Source organism: Asterias rubens, chromosome 8 (assembly GCF_902459465.1).
Source record: "Asterias rubens chromosome 8, eAstRub1.3, whole genome shotgun sequence".
Lineage (NCBI taxonomy): Eukaryota > Metazoa > Echinodermata > Asteroidea > Forcipulatida > Asteriidae > Asterias > Asterias rubens.
In genome coordinates this window covers 5,774,401-5,781,772 of record NC_047069.1, presented here as the reverse complement: position 1 = coordinate 5,781,772, position 7,372 = coordinate 5,774,401, and the positions used below count along the sequence as shown (strand labels likewise).

Below are 7,372 nucleotides of genomic sequence, written 5' to 3'. Positions count from 1 at the left end.
CGCGAGAGCCAGTTGACTGCCCCTTGGTTCCTGCCCCTTGGCCCTGCCTTTGGGCAGACACACTCATGCGGGCCAAATTTTATAGAGCTATACTCGAGCGCAAAATGAACAAGCATAACAAAATTACACTTAGAATAAGGTTGCCAGCCAAATAACCATATCACAAGTACAATTTGTGACTAGTATCCTGCTTTACCAGACATTTTTAATCGAAACTCTCTGCCGAGGCAGCTCTATGAAATTAGGCCCGGTGGTAGGAATAGAAATATCTTCCTTGATAAAAACAGGATTACCAACCAAATTTCCTCGTGATTTTCAGTATAAGCAAGCAATAGCTAAACACCAGTAACAAGCAATGTGTAACAAATGGAAATTTGGTTGGTAATCCTGTTTTTATCAAGGAAGAAATCTAATGCTAAGCACATTTTGGTGCTTACAGGCTTTATGAAATTGGGCCCAGGTACCGGATTGTCGCGAAACACCACTTGTTTATCATAGGAGTCGGGGTACTAGACGGGTTTGACGCCTTGACGAGGGTATTCAAAATGGCCCCCAGTTATCCCCGACTGATGTAACACCGTGGATGACAATATGAGGATTTTGTGTTTTTAATACCCTTATGAAATGTTTATGGTTAGCTTCTTATGTGGTTTGTACAATTTAATGTTAAAGTGTAGGATGCGTATAGGCCCATTGATTCCGTGTAGAATAGAAACTAATAGTAGTACAACAACAAACCAGATAACTTTGTGACATATACAAATATAGTTACGACACAATAGAAGCAACAAAGTTGTTTTTATTTTATTTTTTATTTTAAAGTTGCATAATCTTACACGACAATGTAGTTTTTCCAAAATGTTTGTCTGTTTGGATAACTGTATCTGCAATCAGTGAGTATTGACAGAAAAAATACTATGTATACATACATACATTTGTTATTTTTGCATCGTGGATAAAGAATGTTATTTGGTTGTGCCTATGAGCACTGTCTACTCAGTACTTAGTAACCCTAGATAGCTGAGTCTACCTCCATGGTCTTCCTTAAATATTTAGGTTTACAAAAATGTGTTTGTTTTCTGTACAATTTCGGTACTGTGTATACAATTATTGTTTCATGACGTGTGTTTGTGTTTACTCTAACTCTCAAGTAGGTCTGCCAGATTTTTTTCAAACACCAAAATAATGATTATTTGAAAGCTGAATAAATTGAAACTGTCCGACCCGGTAAGGGGTCAGGCCCATCTGCACTAGGAATCAAGGCAAAGCTAAACGAAGCTAAAAACTTAAAAATAATAATTGCTAAATGACAACATAACAAACATGAACAGGTAACTAAGTGAAACATAACCACTTCACTGCTTATGTTTTACTTAGTTACCTGTCCATGTTTGTTGTGTTGTCATTTAGCCTTCGAGAAAGACTCTGCTAGGGTCGAAACTTCAGGCCATTAACTATTTTTTGCATTTATACTCTCGGTCCATTTGGTTGGTAAGTTGTTTGCAACAGCTAGTTCTATTTTGTCAAATAATAATTGCATAATATTTGTGTACGATTTGAACAGCAACAAAACAATGTACGACTGAGGAAGTATCGATTATCGATTGAGATAAACACAAAATCAAGTTGTTCGTAATCCATTTCTTCCCGGAATCAGGTCTTGATTGTCTATGATTTTCAAAAATTGTTTTAAATTTGTTTATTTGTCTACTTCTGAACGAATGTCTAATACGCCATTTCAAGATACGATGTGAACACAGAACTATGACAAAATGTTTGGTGGGTGAAACGGTATATGTAAACACCCAGACCAACAGGGACCAATTCTATAAAGCTGTTTAGCAGATAATTCTGACGGGGGTGTTGCAGCAATGGTAACTGTACTGGCTGGTAACCTTATTATGCTAAGCAAAAGTTGTGTGCTAAGTAAGTTTTCAGTGCTTGCAACACAGGCTTTTTGAAATTGGGCTCAGCTCACTTCTATTTCAGTTTCTACCATACCTTTAAAAAAAATATAATTTAATTGAATAGAGTTGAATTTAAAGACACTGGAAACTATTGGTAATTGTCAACGACTAGCCCTCACAGTTGATGTATCTTAACATATGCATAAAATAACAAACCTGTGAACTTTTGAGCTCAATCGGTCGTCAAAGTTGCGAGTTAATAATGAAAGAAAAACCACCCTTGTCACACGAAGTTGTGTGCGTTTAGATGCTTGATTTCGAGACCTCAAGTTCTAAATCGGAGGTCTCGAAATCAAATTTGCCAAAAAAATTACTTCTTTCTCGAAAACTACATTACTTCAGAGGGAGCCGTTTCTCACAATGCTATCAACCTCTCCCCATGACTCGTTACCAAGAAAGGTTTAATGCTAATAATTATTTTGAGTAATTACCAAAAGTGTCCACTGCGTTTAAGATGACGAGTCTGCTATGTACAAATAAAATCAAAGATTATTATGTATGTGATATTATGTTATTTCTAAAAAGTAATAACACTGAAACACCAGACATTTTCGTGTCTATTTGTGTGTTTATTGTGAGCAACATTTCAAATGACAAGCATGGATGTGTGAGTTGTATAAAATGCAATTTTAATCACTTGGTAAACTGTTACCCATGTCACGAGGCTAAAGCTCCCCCACCCCTCCCGTGATTTTATTCGACAACAATGTACTTATGTGCATCCAATAATTTGTAACTATAAACAAAAAAACAAACAAACCAAACTTACTCAGCAAATGCACATAACATGTCATTGCTTGTTTTGAGCAGAAAACCCCCAACACCAAAACATAAACAAGTACAAAGCCGACAAAGCGTAGAAACAGCATTTAGCGTTCTATTTTTGTTCATACACAAGTTTCCATGCATCTCGACCATCCTTGCATTATCTGTACCAACCCGGTGGGAAGTTATATGCAAATCTCTTTGTTATGCAAATGAGGCATTTCTGTGCGTCCAATCATAGAGAAAGAAAACGACGCAAAATGGTCCAATGCAATGCTCTGTTTCTAACCACCACAGCAGCATGCATGGGCTAAACACACGTGTTGAATTTTTCCACGAGGACGACAACACAATTTATCGTCTGCTAAAACGAACACTTTCTTGTCTGCTAAATCAACAATTTTAGAGTTAGAGTGATTTGGGCTTTAGTGTAAATGACTCCAGTTTGAGTGAATTGCTTCATTAAGTCACCACAGAGTTAAGTAATGAAAGACTGTTTAGAAATTGCCGACATTGCTGTTGAGATATACGACGGACCAGAGGCCTCAAGAAAAAGATAGACCGAACTTTCGCCGGACTTTATATTTCTCTGTTGAGCTTTCACTCAGTTATTTGCGAGCACCTTTTTGTTGGCCGAAGTCACACACCAATATGCCGAGTGAAGGCAGGACTTCTTCTGAAAAGTTGACAGGCAAAGTTGACAGGCAGTAGACAGCACTTGACAACGTGCCCAACCGGAAGAGACGAACCCAGCCTAGGGACCAGTTTTATCACAAGAACCAGTGGGAGGAGGAAAGCTGCAACACCTAACCCCGGACCAGAGCTGCATGCACCCGGCCAAGCGAGGATGGCGACATGGCGACTGTTCAACGAAGAGACAACGGACTGTGTTGCTGCTGTCCACGAACCATGAAAGGTAAATACCCCTATATTGTTGCAAAAATCATTGTCATAATGGAATTATTGACAGCTGAACTTCGCACTAGTGTCATATTTCTTGCGCGACATCTCGGTGAAATTCAATACAGTTCAAGACACTTTCTACCTTCCCCACTCTCAAAAACACTGATTTATGAAGGACAAGCTCAAAGAACAGGCTATAGGGCCTACATTGTGGCAAATTTGTCATTTTAACTGCTTTAACCGACTGCAACTTTTATGACTGAATACGTTATTAGGGAAAATTATGGGGTATTTTGTTGTACTTGTGATTTATAAACATGGCGGTCGGTTCGACATGTATTTTCGACATATTTTTACCATTTAGCCCCGCCCACCATGTCATAACAAAGCCAACGTGGGTAGCAATGAGTTTAGTGTGTCTGGATCTTTGGGCGAGTGTCCGCGGTTGTGAGTGGTCAACTCTCCCTGAAGAGGCGGGGCTTGATTGACTGTCGGCCTATGCACTAAAATGTGAAGAGTGACTACTGTTTTTTGTTGGTTGACAAGATAGTTGCGGTTGTTGTTCGTTGTTTTGTTCAGGGGGGGGGGTCCTTGAACCAAAGGAATATATATATTTATTTATTTGGTATTTGTTTTAAGACTTAAAATTCTTCATATGTAAAATCTTGAAAGCATGGAAATATTGTGTTGAGCCCCATGTACCCCAATGTATTTTGTTCATGCTTAATATAATTGAGAGCAGCGAAGTTAACTCATGTCAGACTTTCAATGTTTCATTTGATGACACAAATTTGGTAAAAAGTTCTGCATCCTGCCACCACTTTTTCTTTCGTTACTAAATAAATTGGTATCTAATTGTGGTGACAGGGCATTTTCTCATGCTGGTCCGCTACTTTGGAACAACCTGCCACTTAATATCCCTAACATGTCATCTAAATAATTCATAATATTAAAGAGGCCACTTTTTGACTGCTGCTTTTCACTAGATACTTTTGTTTCATTCCTTTCGCCAGAGCATCCCTTGTATGGATACCGTGTTCTTCTTACTGTTAATATTATTTAGTCAAAGAAGAGATTTATTTGGTAACAATGCGTAAAATGGTGATGGCAGGATCTTTCCTAAATTTTAGTTTTAAATGGGTTTGTTTGTCTTTTCTTTTCAGGTCTTTTCCCCTACTCTGGCTGGCTGACCAGTGAAGTTGAAGATTTCTATGGAGTGTGCCTTATTGAAGATTCTGACTGATCCATGAAGTTGAAGGTTTCTATGGAGTGTGTGGTATTGGTTTTCTGACGATTTGGAGTCCTACAAAGGTAAACAAGATCTTGGAGACATCAAATGGTAAGAGAAGATCTAACCCAATTCCATCCCCAATGATTCTCTGCAGGAAGCTTGACTCAGTACTTGTAGATGTTGTCAACTTGTACGGTTTCATGGTGATGTAGACAACATTATGGGCTTTTCTTTGTGTGGCATGTTGGTCGTAGCCAGTGATGCCTCTTTGTTAGGTTTGGATCCTCATTTCACTTGGACAACTTTCCCAGGGAAGTCTCAAGCTGAAATTCTACATTGGCATGTTAGATTTAAAAGTTGTCATAACAATTTTGCCTGAAATCATGTTAGATATATTAGGCAACACCTATGTAAAACCTAAACGTCATCTAGGGTCTTTTTAACAAAATTCAAAAAGAGTGTATTCTCTTTGGTGTTACTAAATATTTAGTTAAGTGTAAGGAACTCAAACGAGGTGACCACATACCACTAGTTGCTGATGAATCATACTAAAATCCAGTAAAGCTGCTTCAAAAAAGAAAGCATGTGTAGTGTATTGTAAACCAGATGTATAGTTTCTTAATTTTGGAATATTAAATTGATTCAAATTTAGTAAAGCTAAATTATACTGTTTATGTTCCTGATCTCTGATATTTATATCAACTGAGATTACTCATTCTGAGGCAAGAAAAAATATCTCCACCTTCCCCCCCCCAAAAAAAACCCAAACATTTCAGTTTTTAGAAGACTAGAGTAGTACAGGAAAAATTTAATTCTCTAATGAGCGGCGCGTAAGAGAAGTCATCAAGTTATTCTCTTTTCGCTGTAGGCTAAGGGCTAACTTTTCCTTCCACAGCATAGACCTTTTCGCAAATACCCATTGCACAATTGTAACTGTTGATTGAGATGCATGCTGGTCTAGCTAGCGATCAAACTAGCTAGACCAGCATGCACCTGCTTATTCAACAGCTACTGTGCATGTCCCAAGTATTTGCGAAAAAGTCTATGTTAACACCCCTTCTCTTCATAGCTTTTAAGATACATGAAGAAGTGACTTGAGACAAAACATCGATCGGAGAAGTGCTTCTACCTGAGCTAGATCTTGCAAGTGGGTTAGAGACAGACGTCACATTTTGTGAGGTGTAACGAGTGCAGAGAAAGGTCAGTGGTAACACTAAATCTTGTTTGATAAAATGTGCTGTCTTTTTTCTTTTCTTTGGTTTCAATCTCAATTATGGCATGTAGTGGTCGAGTGGATAAGAGCACCAGACTCAAGCTGTAGTGTTTGTTATCAGCAGCATGTGGTTCAAGTCTCGGTTATGACACTCATGTCCTTTAACAAGACACTTAACCATGCTTGCTTTGTCCTTCTGTTGTAGCCTTGATCAAGGCTGTGTAGACTAATAAAGCTAAAACCATAGAGCACCTTAGCCGCCCGAATGTCCCCCGACTGACTCTTAACAGAATAGCACACCGTACTCTCACCCACACCCACACAGCGCCTGTAATGTACATCCACCCAGCCCCACACACAGCCCCCACACACACTCGTTGGGACGTAAAGCCAATGGTCCCCAGTGTTGTGTAAAGCTTATAAAAGAATCCACTTATTGAAGGGGTTTGCCCAGAAATTTCTAGCAGTGACTACTGAATGCGTTACATGACCTTGTAACCCTTATAAGGTTGCTACATCAAAAACCTGTCCGAAAATGTTGGTGTTAATTGTTTAATTAAGTGACTTGAGTACCTCATTGGTAGTTACATGTGCTACATCAAAAACCTGTCCGAAAATGTTGGTGTTTAATTGTTTAATTAAGTGACTTGAGTACCTCATTGGTAGTTACATGTGCTATATGACAACATGTCATTATTATTATTATCTCAGCTTTGAAAGCACTGAGTGATCATTACAAATTGAAACAAATCCTTCAAGACTTGAACCATCTTGATCTATCACAGTGAAGCAGTCAGACTTTTAAAAAATAGCCAAGTTAAAAACACTGAGTTAAAAACAATAGGGTTTGATGTGAGATCAAATTGATTCTCAAAATGACCTAGCTGTTCCCCAAAATATGTTCCAACAATTTCGTAATTGTGTTGAATATTTCTTTCTTATCTATTCCCAGCAGTGAAATCTCTCATGCAACTCAAGTTGTGATTATGAACATCTGTCAGTGAGTGGTGATGCGTTCAAGAATCATCGACCATGCACAGAGGCTATGTTCTGAATATTTCTAGGTAAGTAGGGTTTGAAACTTGCATGGTGGGAGTACATTCTGGGCCTAGTTTCATGGCTCTGCTTCCCGCAGAATTCTGCGCTTATGATCACCATTTACCGCTTTCTGTGCAAGCTCTGAGCAGAAAATTCCCTGCTAAACCCATGAAATACGCTTAACGGAAGCGCAGAATTCCCTTCTTCCGCAAGCAGCGATTCTTAGCTTACGGTAAAGAATTTCTGCGCTAGCTG

General features: G+C 38.6%; 1 long non-coding RNA gene across 1 annotated transcript; it reads left to right on the top strand.

Annotated features, from left to right (window-relative positions):
* Window positions 1-3,564: 3,564 nt before the first annotated feature.
* On the top strand, window positions 3,565-5,983 carry LOC117293258. The gene is made up of 3 exons (XR_004519407.1): window positions 3,565-3,648; window positions 4,799-4,974; window positions 5,936-5,983. It is a non-coding gene; the product is annotated as an uncharacterized LOC117293258 (long non-coding RNA).
* Window positions 5,984-7,372: the final 1,389 nt, after the last annotated feature.